At 41.6% G+C, this 14896-nt stretch overlaps 1 protein-coding gene across 1 annotated transcript in view; it reads left to right on the top strand.

The window, feature by feature from the left end:
- FMR1 (fragile X messenger ribonucleoprotein 1) overlaps positions 1–14896 on the top strand; it is a 306382-nt gene that overhangs the window by 49081 nt on the left and 242405 nt on the right. The window lies entirely within an intron of this gene.

Below are 14896 nucleotides of genomic sequence, written 5' to 3'. Positions count from 1 at the left end.
TAGTCATTTACAAGTCATTGAGCAATCTTTTTAAATTATTAGTCTCAAAAGAAAACATTGTAGGAATGGTGCAAGTCAATTGCCTCAGTACTGTGGCAAGTAAAGTAGTTTACCCCCCCCCCAACCCCCCACCCCCAATGGAGCAAGGATCCTTGAATACAAGCATAATCCTGAGAACTTTTTTGCTACACTCTATTCCTCTGTTTAAAGTAAATAAAATGAAGATGGTCAAGACGCCAACATATTGTTTCAACAGAAGTTTGGTTTGTTAGTTAACAATAGTGGGCTATAAGTCAATGCGTTTCAGAACATATACGGTTTACCATATTTCTGACCGAGTGTGCCCCAAATTAAAATAAAAGGATTTGTTTTCAATGTATTTATTATTTGTTAGGCTGGGTTATCACAGGGGCTGTTTTCTTGGTAGAGGGTTTAATTTAGCAATGCATTCAACTTTGGGAAGATAACCTGTTAAAACACCCAAATATTCTCATAACTACAGTTGTTCGATTGCTGGCGAGAACTGCACCAATGTGAAAAGGGTTTCATTTTCCCTTGTCATGTTCGATGAGCTTACTCAAATATTGGTACGTACTTGGTGGTTTGCAAACTCAAATAATCTCCTTATGGGAGAAACTTAAGCATATGTAAGAATCTGCTTTTGCTTAGCGAATAGAGCAAGTTCCCAGTTGATGGTAACATAATTATTTTGCTAAATTACCTGCTCTACTGACAGACAAATAGAGTCTAAATTAAGGAATATCTTCCAACCAGCAATATTAAGTAGGGAAAAGCCAAAGTGGGATGCCCTAAACTGGTTATTAGCGGGCATACATTCGGCCATCAATACAAGCTCAGTGAATTTGTAGACTAACTCAAGTTGTTGCAAGTAAATATTAGACCTTTTCCTAAGAACGTCTAGCCTTCCAATTGTCTCAGAAGCTGCTGCATTTTACAATACTTAATCTTCTTTAGAATTATCTTTTTAAGGTTATATTCAGAATTGGATTTTTGGTTATATTATTGCTAAATGTTTTACATCTTTGCTTCCCAAAAAAGATTTGTCTAATTATTGTTTGTTCTTTTACTTTTTGACTTTCATCCCTTTGGCATATGTAAATGTTTTTATAGAAATACAGATATTAGGCATGTGATTCTACTAATACATTATTTTAATGGCGTATTTACACTAGTTGGAGATGTTGATGATGGATGAAGAATTTCAGTTGCTTTTATGATTGCTATTTCAAATCGCCTGGAAAGCACCAAATCCCCCCCAATGAAGAATATCCCTCTACATCCCATGTCTCTTGAAGCACACTATCTCAAATGATTTGCATGAATCTCATCCCTGCCCATCCTCTAAAAAGTATCTTAACCCTGCAATATTCTAATTAAGGATGGGCAGGATATTTTTATGTGTCTTCAGGAGCCCGCCTTGCCCTTTCCACTTCTTTCCAACACTGTGGCCCATTACGGTTGTCCCTTCTCTGGGATCAATCTGAGAAGGACCAATCTCCTAATTTCGGGTGGGTATAATGCATGGGAAGTGCGAGGAGAACTCTTCTACATACCTCATGTTTACACACCATGTTTTCTGCATGCAGAGCACATCGATATCAGATATAGTATGTGCCCGCTCCTTGATTCCCATCTTACTCCGGCACCCTCCTACATTCCGTGTTATGCAGTCATCAATGACTTAGTTAGTGGAACTAGATGCCTGTCCTTTAGAATATGAACAACAAAGGCTAATATTAGAATTATTTTTGCTATTGGTACTGTAGGAAGGGGGAGGCTCTAGTTGGCGCAGTGCAACACTAGCGACAAGCAGGGACTCTCTCTTCCTCGTCAGGGCTGAGGGTTACCTTCCAGACAACCTCTGCTTACCCTCTAGGTAGTGTGGCTTAAGCAGTCGTAGGCTAATCTTTGGGGCACATAGGGTTAAACACTTGCAACAGTACACCTTTACAACCAACCCACCACACAACGAGACCAGACTGTATTCTGTAAAAATATATATCTTTATATAGATTTTAAGCAGGCTTGTGAATACAGTCAATGTACTTTATGAAAACGGTTGCAGATTACTTAATTCGGGTTACCACAGTTCTTATGCAGTTCTCTTGAGGCCCGTAGGCCGGTGTTACTCAAAGTTCTTGTGGAGCCGGCGGCTTCCAGGGGATCTGTCCCACGTTGCGTTGCCTTCCCGGGGTCGCTGATCGTTGCGGCTCTTCAGCCGAGCAGGTCACTGGTCATCCGGGGCAGCGGTGTTCTGTGGCGGCAGGGCCCTCTCCTCGTCGTCCGCTCCGACCCTGGAGGCGGCGGCTGTGCGGCGGTGGCAAGTGGCAGTACGGTCCCCAAGTGCAGGACGTACCCAGCCAAGTGCCGGTGCAGCTGTGGGCTCACAGCTGGGCTGTCGGGCAGGCTACCGACCTTGCGGATTCTCGTAGGACAACTGTCCGTCTTTGCAGGTGAGTGACTGCTCGCTATGCAGCCACCTCGAGAGCTCGGACCGGACGGGTCCTCCTTCCCTTTGCTCTCGGGCTCCCGGTGCAGTTGCGGTCACGGTGTTCGGGCCAGCGGCGGCTGGTCCTTACTTTGCTCTCGCTGTTGCTTTGGGCCCCGGTCACGGTGGTCGGGATGACGTTGATGCCTTAGAGGAGATTCCTCTGTCGATACTGCGGCGATGGTCAGCACCCGCAGTCGCTTTCTTCCAAGGGGGTAGCGTCCACTGGTCCTGGGACGCTGGTCAGGGGGCAAGTTCAGTTGCAAGCCCTTGGAGATCTCTTTAGCAGAGTTTGGCACAAGTAGAGCAAAAGTCTTTTCGTAGTCTTTTCTTCTTCCTCTCCTTCAGCAGCAAGGCACCAGACACAGGCAAGAGTCAGCACCCTTCCTTGTCTCTCACGGTCCTTCTCGTAGGGCAGAGTCCTTCTGTGGCCCAAACCGGATCTAATTTTCAAGGAGCAGGGCTCCTTCTTTTATAGGCCAATTCTTTTGTTCTCGCAGGCCAGGGGGGCCTTTGCATAGCCACTCTCAGTTCTGGAGTACCCCGGTGGGTGTACTCCGGCTTCTGCTTTCAGTGTGAGGGGCAGGCGCATCAGACGCCCCACAGGAGGTGGAGCCAGCATTGTCTGGACAGGGGTGGCCAGAGTACCTTGTTGATGGGGGCTTCGCCCTTCCTGGGCCAGGGGCCGGCAGAGTCATCCGCCGCTCCCCAGGAGGGTGGAGCCAGCATTGTGGTGGCCGAGCACAGTGACAGTTCGAGTCAAGAGGCACTCCTACCTCCCACTAAGGTGTAATCTGCGCATTCACCACCTGTCATCCCTCCAGCCCTGTCACTCACACATCCCAGACAGTCAGATACACATACCAGCAGAGGCGGCTGAAATGGTTAAGCAAGCAAATGCTAACTTTCTAAAAGTAGCATTTGCAAACCCAGGATACTAAAATAAACTTGACTACAAGAAATATCTTATCATCCTGAGTTCAGGCATACTAAACATGACTCGCTACCATGCTCCTTGAGCCTGCGGGGATTATAGGGTGTAATAATCCTCGCAGCTCAGTCTGGCCTAATGGAGCAGGTAGCCTTCAATAGTGAAATACGGTCTTCGTTGTAAGTCACTACTAGGACATGCCACGCACATCTGGCTTGTCCTACCTTACACCTACAACGCACCCTGCCCGCAGGCCTACCATAGGGGTGACTCACATGTAGTCAAGGGAAGGGTCGGTGCTGGCAAGTGGGGACACTTGCCCAGCTAGCGTGACAGAACGAGACCGCACGCGGGTTCTGCGGTCGCAGTTCCCAGACACATCTTTACGGCTGCTTCGGTGGGTGGCGCAACCAGCGCTGCAGGCCCACCAGCAGTATTGGCATCTACAAGCCCCGGCACTCTCTTGTGCACTTTACTAGGGACTAACAGTAAATCCAAAGAACCAATCATGGATACCAATCGCATGTACAATTTACAGTAGGGAGCACTTGCACTGCGGCACGGATCAGCCGTGGCGCAGTGCCCTGAGTATCGGAAAACCAGCAAAACATCGGAGGCACATCAGCAAAAAGTGGAAGGGAGACTCACGCCAAGGTGCCAGGTCTAACAGGTACTATTAGCACTATCAATTCTATCAACCGGTCTACAATTACACTTGCTTTTAGGAGAACACTCCCAGGTCAGATCAATACCAGTCAAGACCGTGCCAGCCAAGCTCGTTTTCTATCGGAGGGTTTTGCCTTTGTTGCCTCGTGATACTATGCCTAAGTCAGTCATTATCTTCTAGGGAACAAAGCACCTGAAACCTATTAGTCATAACCAAAGCAGAATACAAACTATGACTACCCCTAGGTACTTCCTGTATATTGTGGTTCAAATTGTGTGTTGAATCAAAAGGGCGTAAGTGACGGTCTGATTACGTTAGTGACATTATCAAATCAGTAATCACTAACTGTGATTGGCAAGCAATTGTACCCTTTGTTCATCATGCTGATCATTCTTTATAGCTAAGGTGGCACTGGAAGTGCGTAAAATGTCACATTGACCTGTTAGTCTCCCATTTGCTTTTCATGAACCTGTCCCAGTTTTGGAGATTTTTTTTAAAAGGAGTTAGGACTTTTAGTAGTGGGGGCAAATCAGATAAGGTTAAGTGTTGTATTCATAGGATTATGCCTTTCACCCCGGAAATACTATCAGTTGCTTTCAGGCACTGTGTTATGCAGTTTCAGAGTTCATTATACGTGTGTACAGTCTTTCAAATGTGTTGTTTTCAGAGCGGTGGGGGGAGCCTTTATCTTTTTCACTTCCTTCGCAGTCCATCATTAGTCCTATTTGAATGTTCTTCTAAAATGTGTTTTTGGATTATTGCACCAATAATGTTGGTTCGTTATGGGCTCTCTCCTGAAACGTTCGTATTTTCCAGGTTCCTCTTTTGTAAAATGTTATTCGTTTGATGGTGAGTTATTCTCGATTGTGAATTTTACTTCAACTATCCTGTGTAACAAAAGACAATGTATGTTTTTGTATCTGATTTATGCGCAAAGCCTACTTATCTGGCATGCTTCACTTGCGAAAACAATTAACTACGATTGGGCATGTCTACTCCCTTACTAATTAAAAAATGATGTTTTGGTATTAATTGTAGTTTAAGTGAATGACTGTTGATATTGATGCATGGTGTGCTCATTTGTAAAAATAGACATTTTTTTCCAGCGTTTGCCTGCCTTGCTGGTTTGCTGTTTCTTAACAGCCTTTGCCTGAAATGTTGCTGCCTCATTAAAAAGATCGATAATATTATTTAAATTATTTTAAATTAATTTATAGATTAACTTCAATGTGTTTGGTGTGCGCAAAAATGTGCGTGTGCGTTGGTAAGTAGATGTTTGTGGATCAGTTCAGTGATGAGATAGCTGGTTTCTTTGTGGAACGTTTTAGAATCGATAAGTGGGGTGGGCAGGAGCTGAGCACCGTTATGATCGCTTTTTTTTGTGTTGTAATTTTTTATTAACATTTTGTAAAATTTCATCACAAGAACAATAATAGTAATAACATCTAATATTTCATAATGGATAAGTAGCTACATTAAAATGAGATGAGGAAATACTTGTAGCGAATACTATTTGTAACAAAAAGAAAGAAAGAAATAGCTGGATATTTAAATAATCATTTGGAATAGCTCGCTCTTCAGTGGCTTCCATCACAGCAGACTAGGTTGCTACTAGTGAGCTGAAGAGCCAAGCTTGTTTTGCTATTCTGCTGGCAGGAAGACCAGTGTGTTCGTACATTAGCCTGGATTTGGTGTATCTGCAGGATATTTGTGATTTGAGTGCCTGGAGTCCTGTGCTTGCATGGGTACACCATTGCAACTACCGACTTGCAGTGTGGTGAGGGATGTAAATATGCACAAGACACTGAAGGAATACACGGAGGGTTGACAGATGACGTGTGTGTCATGGAAGCACCGATTGCATTGTGGGACCCGCGTTAAAGCAACAGTCGCTCCCATATTAAGTGTATTTCGGCAAGAGACTTGTTGCAGGAAAGAACAACGCTAGCGATCTCTGAATTTGAGCCAAATGCTTTGCAGAGTTTTCCTGATTATTAACCTTTTTTAGGGAGGTGAACCTACCGCGAAATCTGTTTAATTTAATTTTTATAGAAGTATTGTTTCCATAAATGGGGAGGAATACTATTTCATAAATGAAACGTAACATTGACTGTATTGTTTATGCAAGTGAAGCATTTCACTAACAGTAAACTTAAATCAGGGTGGTGACTTTACAGTACATGGTAAGAAGTAAAACTTTGTAACCATCTTGATGGAGAGGCATAGGCATTTGAAAAAAAGTTTTCTCTTATCAGATTACATTTTTAAAAACAAGTATTCGTAAGGTTTCACCTTTCACTGCCACGCATATTTTGGGCAGCAGGAGAACCCCTGTCAATGAGATCGGTTGGATGGAAGGTTTGCTTTCTTAATTACATTGCTGCGAACTTAACACAGTATATGTTGTGCTGTGGGGAATAGGCTTGAATGTGTGATGACAATTGGGGCTGTTCTCAAAATATATGCTGACTCTGAGTCATCCTTCAGTGGGAGAAATTCATTAAAATAATTGGAGATAACCTACAGGAGATTAAAATACATCCGGAGGGTTACACAATGCCGCTGTAAAAGTTACACACAGTTGTAAAAGGTGTTTAGTCATGGGATGGATTGAGCAAAAGTAGATCGCACAACTGAGCAATGGTGAGATCAGGTTGTGTGTGGATCTTCGTTATCTTAATAGGATCATCATTCTTGATAGGTTTGTATGTTAATGGAATATTAGCCTAGGGTAAGTGTGCTAAATGGTTTGCCCCCATCAATTTGTCACTTGATTAAGATAAGATTCCCTTAGGTCCTGATAATAGAGAGTACACAGCTTTTATCACTTGGTAAGGATGATTTTAGTTAAAGCGGATGCCTTTTGCTGCTACTGTTTTTCAAAGGTTGATTCTCCAGCTATTTGGAAAGGAAAAAGGAATTCATGTGTTTTTCAGAAGGCCGGTATAGCTGTCTCAGCCTCTCTTGTGACTATCAAAACATCATCCGCGTATGCGACCCCTTTGAAAGTTGTATTACTGTTGTAAACTCAATAAATCCTAGGTATCAGTGGAGTTTCAGATGAATTTATTGTTGAGAAACAGATCTACACAGCCATCATCTGCCAGCAGTCTTCATCAATCCCAGTTGACAAGCCAGCATTGAAATAATAACATTCCACCAGCAGTGACATCACAACCCCATTGACATAAGCTCAGTATAAAGTCTACAGAAATACATAAAACATACATAGAGCTTTTAACACAATTAACACAGTAATCCTAGAATATAACATACCTCCTTTTCTTAAACCATGAAACAAAAGAGAACACAAATAAAATTAGTGCCAAGAGAACACAACAACAAGAGAGATAGTGATGGAAACATCACTAAACCTATAAATAACTAAACCTATTAATCCTGAAACCTATGTGGAACAACCTTGATTCTAGAGCTTCTCCTATTTTGTATAAGGGAGGTAGAAGATAACTAAACCTATTAATCCCTAAACCTATGTGGAACAACCTTGACTCTTGAGCTTCTCCTATTTTGTATAAGGGAGGTAGATTGATGTGAAACTCTGCGATCAGCACCCTCAAGAACATTACTACTAGAACCACCTCCAGAACATGATTTAACTTTGACAACCTTTGACACATTCCACCAATTACCACCTACTACTTGAATTGAATTGTTACCAATTTGTATCACCTCAACAGGATCACTAAATCTACCACTTCCTTTCTTGTTATGAATCGTTTTTTTGATCTTTACAAAATCACCAACACACAACGGAACAACTTTGACGTTCTTTTTCTTATTGAACCACACCTTTTCTTTATCTTGCATCACTTCCACATTAGATTTAACACTGTCCATCATGGCTTCAACATCACTCAAAGAGTCAAACCACTTGTTCATCCACCCAGGACAAAAACTGGTATTAGCCTTCCTCCCTCTCAAAACCTCAAAGGGACACTGTTTAGTGCTGGAATGAGGAGTAGTTCTGTAAAACTACACCATACTATCTAGCGAGGACAACACATCATGCCTTCCCTTGACAGCGAACTTGATAGACTCTCCCACAACTCTGTTCATCCTTTCCACAAGGCCATTACCCTGTGGATAATATAGAGAACTCCTGAGGTGTTTAATACCACTTGACTTGAGAAAAATTGATACACATTACTCATAAACTGGCTTCCGTTGTCCAAAACAAGAAATTGAGGAAACCCTTCCCTCGGAAACACCTCCTTCATAAACTTAATAACACTAGAAGCACCTGCTTCTCTAACCACTTTGACCTCGGGCCACTTGGAAGCATAGTCTATCATAACAATAACAAACCTCATGTTCTGAGGTAAAACTTCCTATGGACCCATTATATCCACACCTACTTTAATCCATGGTCCAGCCGGACACTCAACAGGGGATAAAGGAGGTGTATTAACTTTGAGTGTCTTATCAGCAGAAGAACACAACAGGCAATTTTCAACAGAAGTCTTGATCTCATTATCCATACTGAGTCACCAAAAATTCTCTCGAACTCGTCGTATAGTAAGTGAAATACCCAGATGTCCATCATGAGATTCCTTGACAATGACTGACCTGAGAGAAGGTGGGGGAATTAACTTGTCACATCTCATCAGTAAGCCATCCTCTAACGAAATCTCAGACTCGACCTTCCAATAAGGCTGGAGCTCAGAAGAAAGAGCTTTCTCATTCGGCCATCCATTCATTACAAACATACACACATCTTGAAGAATCTTGTCTTCTGAAAAAGCCAATCTCCAATCCTCCTCAGACCCAACTGCCAAAACCGGAATGTCAACCGATGCCACAAAAAAATCCTCTTCATCCTCATCACACAGTTCTTGAAAACCAGTACCTTCACTCAGGTCAGAAGATTGAGGAAAGCGTGACAAATAATCAGCTCTAACATTTTTACCCCCAGCAATGTGAGTAATATCAAATTGATACTGTAACATTTTGCTAACCATCCTAGTGATTCTTGGGGTACAGCACTTACTAGGACCAGACGATAATATAGACACAAGAGGTTTGTGATCGGTAACCAAATTGAAATGCCTTCCCCAAACATACGGGCGAAACTTGTCAATAGCCCACAAGCAAGCTAGTAGTTCCTTTTCGATCACAGAATAATGTTCTTCAGCCCCTCTCAAAACTCTGGACGCAAAAGCAACAGTACACTCCTGGTCAAAAGACTTTTGTGCGAGAATGGCACCTAAACCATTTTTACATGCATCCACCGTAATAAAGCAAGGTAGAGCTGGCTCAAAAGGCGTCAGCGCATTGCTCTCCCTAAGAGCTTTTTTAATCTCCCTAAAAGCACTATCACAATCAGATGACCAAAAGAATTATGAGGAACTCAAAAGGAGATTACTGATGGGTCTAACTATGGACGCATAATTGTACACACATCTGGAATAAAGGAGACTTTACTCCTGTTTTGTCACTCGGTACAGGGGCTTTCATTATGGCATCAATAAGACCTTGTCTGGGCTTGATGCCATCCTTAGATAAAAGATGACCTAGATACTCTATTTCATCACATGCAAACTTACACTTCTCAATCTTTAACACCACACCGTGTTTTTTGAAAATCTTAAGCACTCTCCTGATAATGACATTATGAATTTCATTATCCTTGGCATAGATAGGAACATCATCCTGGAACACTAGAACTCCCTCCACACTCCTCAACATATTCTGCATAACTCTCTGAAATACTGATGCCGCGGAGGCTAGCCCGAATGGCATCCTTTTATAAAGGAACGTACCCAGAGGGGAGACAAAGGCAGTCAAAGAGCACGGTTCCGGATGAAGTTCTATTTGATGGTAGGCGCTAGCCAAGTCAAGCTTAGAAAATACTTTTGCACCTTTAATACACGAGAACAAATCAATTATTTTGGGCAATGGATGTGAGTCAACCCAGATCTCCTTGTTGAGAGACCTGAGATCCCCACACACACTCTGTTTTCCATCCCGTTTGTGGGCGACCACTAAGGAAGACAACCAGAGTGAAGAATCCGTGGCTTCAATGACCCCCTTCTCACATAAAGAAGTAAGTTCCTTATCAAGATCTTCCCTGACACTAAATGGGGCACTCCTGAGTTTGTGTTTAACAGGAGTGGCACCCTTTTTAACAATAATTTTGTGCTTAAAACCTGAGATTTTTCCCAATTCATTACTGAACACAGTGGGAAACTCATTGATCCATCTTGTGTTTGCTTCATCACAAGTAATGAGCATAACTTGTTCCTTTGTCCCCGGTCTCAATTGCATACCAAACAACCCTTGGTGAAACCACCCTAGGATGTTAAGTCCTTTAGCAGCCACATAGATCTTCCCCCTGATCTTCCTGCCTTTGAATACCAGAAAATCCTCAATGAAACCCATAAGATCGATCTTTCGTCCTTTGTAGGAAACTGGTGATCGATCAGGGGGGAAAGAGATCCCTCTCACCCCATGTCACTTGGAAACGTTTTTGGGTTATCATAGTAATCGTAGCTCCAGAGTCAACCAATAAGTTGATTATTTTATGTATGATCTCAATGATAGGATCAACACATGTAGATGGATCCCCAGTGAGTGGAATGTGGGACTCATCTGAATAACTGCGGTCCCGGACAACAGAGAAGATCTCATCTTCTGAATCAAAGTCATCAGACTCCATAACACAGGCCACAGATTTCTTTTGAAATTTCTTTTTTAAACAAACGCTAGCGAAATGACCTGTTTTCTTGCAGTAATTACAAGAGACATTGAGAGTAGGACATTTTGAACCCTTGGTGTGTGGAGAACTACCGCAACGTAAACAGATGTTGGAAGGTATGGGGCTGTCCGACTTTTTTTTTGAAAAGTTAGAACCACTTTTCTTAATAAATGGAGTCTTAGATTTTTGGGATGGAGCCACATAATTAATGGAATTAGAATCAGCAGGTTTTTCTTTCAACTCTTTGAGAGATATATTGGACGTCTCAATGCTTTTGGCTACTTTAATTGTTTCATCGAGGGGAGGATTATCCATGGACAGCAACTTTTGTCTGATGTGCCTATCCTTACAGTTCCCAACAAACTGATGACGAATTAACTGTTCCGTAAAATTCTCAAACAAACATACAGACTTAAGTTTTCTGAGAACAGAGACATAGTCATCTACATCCTCACTATCAGATTGTTTTCTCTTGAAGAACTTGTGCCTTAATACAATCACATTAGGTTGTTTATCAAAGCGTGCCTTAAGTTTAGCAACAGTGCACAAATATTCATCCAATATTTCACCCCATCAGTTAGATCTGGTAGGTGCTTAAAAATTGATCTCCCTTCAAACCACAGAGAATGTAATAATAGGCACTTCTTCCTCTCTGGTCTAAACCGTGACGCACCAATTGCACCTAAATATGTTTTGAAGGCATCAAACCAGATGTCCCATTTCACTGCCGGTTCACCAGGAGTTTCAAGGAAAGAAAGAGGGGCGTTGATGGTTTGCATAGAAGACATTGCTAGTAAAAATACCCCCAATTAGGTGCACGTGAATACTCAGATTGAAGTAGAGGATAAACACAGAAAGACAATATTGCAGAAAACTTGCTTGTAAAGAATCACAAAAGTGTGCGAATCACAGAAGTCTTGCTTGTAGAGAATCACAAAACTGTGCGAATCACAGTAGTACTGATGAAAAGATTCGCTAATGAAGCTCTTAGAATTTCAAGAAAAAATCAAGGTCCTTTATAATCTGGAGAGGAAAAAAAAATAGTTAAAACAAAAAATAAATTTGCCTTAAGAAAATTTTTTCTTGAAGGAAAGAACAAAGCCCTTTGTGACATCAAAACTATAATCTAAAGCTTCCAGAAAGATACAGCCTGAGAAAGAACCATAGGGACAATGTGAATTCTTCTCGGAATTCCTCCAGTCAGCCTTGTTTTTACTTTGACTATGACTTCATGGTTGGCAAAAACAGCAAGATACAAAAATGGTTGGTACACTGGTGGTTGGCAATAATGTGGTCAGAAAAAAAAACACACTCTGCGCATGCACGAGATTCTTGTATCGAAATCTTGCGGTAGTACGCAGCACACACGTAGCACGTAGCCCAGAGACAACAGTAGATGCCAACCATATGATTGGCAAAATATGTTTCCAGATTGAGCATGCGCGAGACTACAGCCAAGTCTCACGCGAACGGTGACTTGTGACTGAAAGCACAGCAACCGCGATGCTGAATGCGCGATGTCTCCTGCGCGAGGAGAAAGCACGAGTGGCAACAGTCAGGTAAGGAAATTTTCAAGCAATAACATGTTCACAGTGCCACATTTTAAAGTGACATTGTGCTCCAAAGTTTTTTAAATCGAAAACTTGAAGTGCGAGAGAAAACAAACCTGTATTGTGAGATCCTTGAATCACTAAAGTCAAATATTATGCAGAGCAATTGGTAAAATGACAATAAAATGACAATAAAATGATGAAAAGAATAATCACAGTCTACATATATGAAGGAATAGTGAAAAATAAAAATATTAACTAACCACACTTGCCAATGTCAACCAACCACGCTTGCCAAAGTTAAAAAATATATATATTTTCATGAGCAGCAGACAGTTACAAGAAGAAGTAAGATTTAGATGCATAAGTTCTTGAACTTATCTTGATCAAACTGCGTTGAATGTTGAGGTAGATGATAGCAGGATTAAACCAAGCTGGGTTGAATGTTGAGAAAGATGTTGAATGTTGAAGATAGAATCCACCGTAGCAACTGTCTTGAAATTGATGCAGCAGATGATATTGAAAAAAAAATAGAAGTTCTTGAATTTTGAATATTGAAAGTAGACGTGGGTTCAGCTGTGTAGTGTCCTTGTCGCCAAAAATATGTTGTAAACTCAATAAATCCTGGGTATCAGTGGAGTTTCAGGTGAATTTATTGTTGAGAAACAGATCTACACAGCCATCATCTGCTAGCAGTCTTCATCAAACCCAGTTGACAAGCCAGCATTGAAATAATAACATTCCACCAACAGTGACATCACAAACCCATTGACATAAGCTCAGTATAAAGTCTACAGAAATACATAGAACATACATAGAGCTTTTAACATAATTAACTCAGTAATCCTAGAATATAGCAATTACCAAATTCTATCCCTGGGATTTCTGTGTTTTTCCTCAGGTGTTGGAGGAACGACTCTATAGCTAATAAGAAAAGTGATGGGGAAAGAGGGCAACCTTGTCTGGTGCCTTGTCGTACTGAGAGGGACGAGGAAACTGCACCCTTGCCCTTACTTTGGCTCTAGGTTCGTGATATAGTGCTATGATTATTTGTATTAGTGAGTTACCCAAGTTAAACCTTTCTAGTACAATTCGCAGAAAAGCCCAGACAACTTTGTCGACTGCTTTTTCCACGTATAGGGAGATAGCAACAGTAGAAGAGTCGATTTGCTTAGCTTTTTCAGTTGCGTGGCAAAACATCCTGGTGTTATCGCTAGAGAGCCTAAGTCTAAGAAAACCTACTTATGAGAGGTGGATGAGTTTACTAATATGTTTTTGCAGGCGGAGAGACAGTATGATAGCGTGTATTTTGCAGTCAAGGTTTATTAGTGAAATCAGCCTGTAATTTTTTGTGAGGCGCTGGTCTTTACCCTCTTTTGGGATGACTGTTATGATTGCCTCTGCTGGGGTGCCTGTGATTTTGGCTGTGTTTTAAAACTGGTGGTATAAGTTCAAGAGAGGTTGTCTTAAGTGGCAGGTGAATGTTTTGAAGAAAGTTGCATTGTATCCGTCAAGGCACTGGAGCTTTACCAGATTTGAACTTTTTAATGGCGGTGTCTACCTCTTGGAGGGTAATAGGGCCCTGGATGGGTCTCATTTCATGGTCAGTTAAGGGAGATCTTATCTAGGACTTCTTTAATCTTCATGGGATTCAGTTTGTGTTGGGAGTCATGCAGTGTTTGGTAGAATTCCTGCAACGAATCAGCTGTTTTAAGTGGATTAGTGTGGATAATACCTGTATCATCCTTCATAGCATTGATGCCGTTTTGCTGCATTTGAAATTTAAGGTATGAGGCTAGGGATTTCCCGGCCTAGTTGGCCTCGCATATACGCAGTCTTTTGTGTTTATTAACCAAGACCCCTGCTCTGGTACTAATCATTTTATTGTATTCATATTTCTAGTTTAGTATCTTGTTTAGCTTCTGCGAGTCCTCTAGTTCAGAGATTTCCTTCTCTAGGGTGTGTAGTTTCACAATAGCCTCTTTATTAATGTTTGATTTAATTTTAATTACAATTTACCCAATTGTGGATATCAGTGCCTACCACCTGGTGAGGTGTGATGTCTCATTTTCTTTTATTTTCTATCAAATAATATTTATTCGCTTCTTCAATCAGCACTTTGTTTTGTGTTGTGCTTAAAATGTCATCATTAAATCTCCACAGGGGTTCTTTTAGCGGTGGTGTTGAGTCTGTATTAGTTAGTGTTATGTAGGAGTGGTCTGAGATGACTCTTGGCTCTATGGATGTTGGGTTAGTTCTGCTAGTTGAGTTCCGTGAAATCAGGAGATAGTTTATTCGGGAGTATATGAACTATGTGGGTAAGAATAGAATGTGTACTCCCTTTCTGCCGGATTCTGTAACCTCCATGTATCTATCATATTAAATTTACTGCAAAGCTTTTTGAGTGCTTTTTGTGCCTTATTTGGTCTGAACTGGTAATTTGAGTTCCTGTCAAGGTCAGGATCCATTGGCAGATGATTAAAATCCCACCCTAGTATGATTATGGCTGAGTCGGGGATCTGGC

The sequence above is a fragment of the Lissotriton vulgaris genome, chromosome 4_1 (assembly GCF_964263255.1).
Source record: "Lissotriton vulgaris chromosome 4_1, aLisVul1.2, whole genome shotgun sequence".
NCBI classification, from domain to species: Eukaryota; Metazoa; Chordata; class Amphibia; order Caudata; family Salamandridae; genus Lissotriton; species Lissotriton vulgaris.
This window is presented reverse-complemented; position numbering and strand designations above follow the sequence as displayed.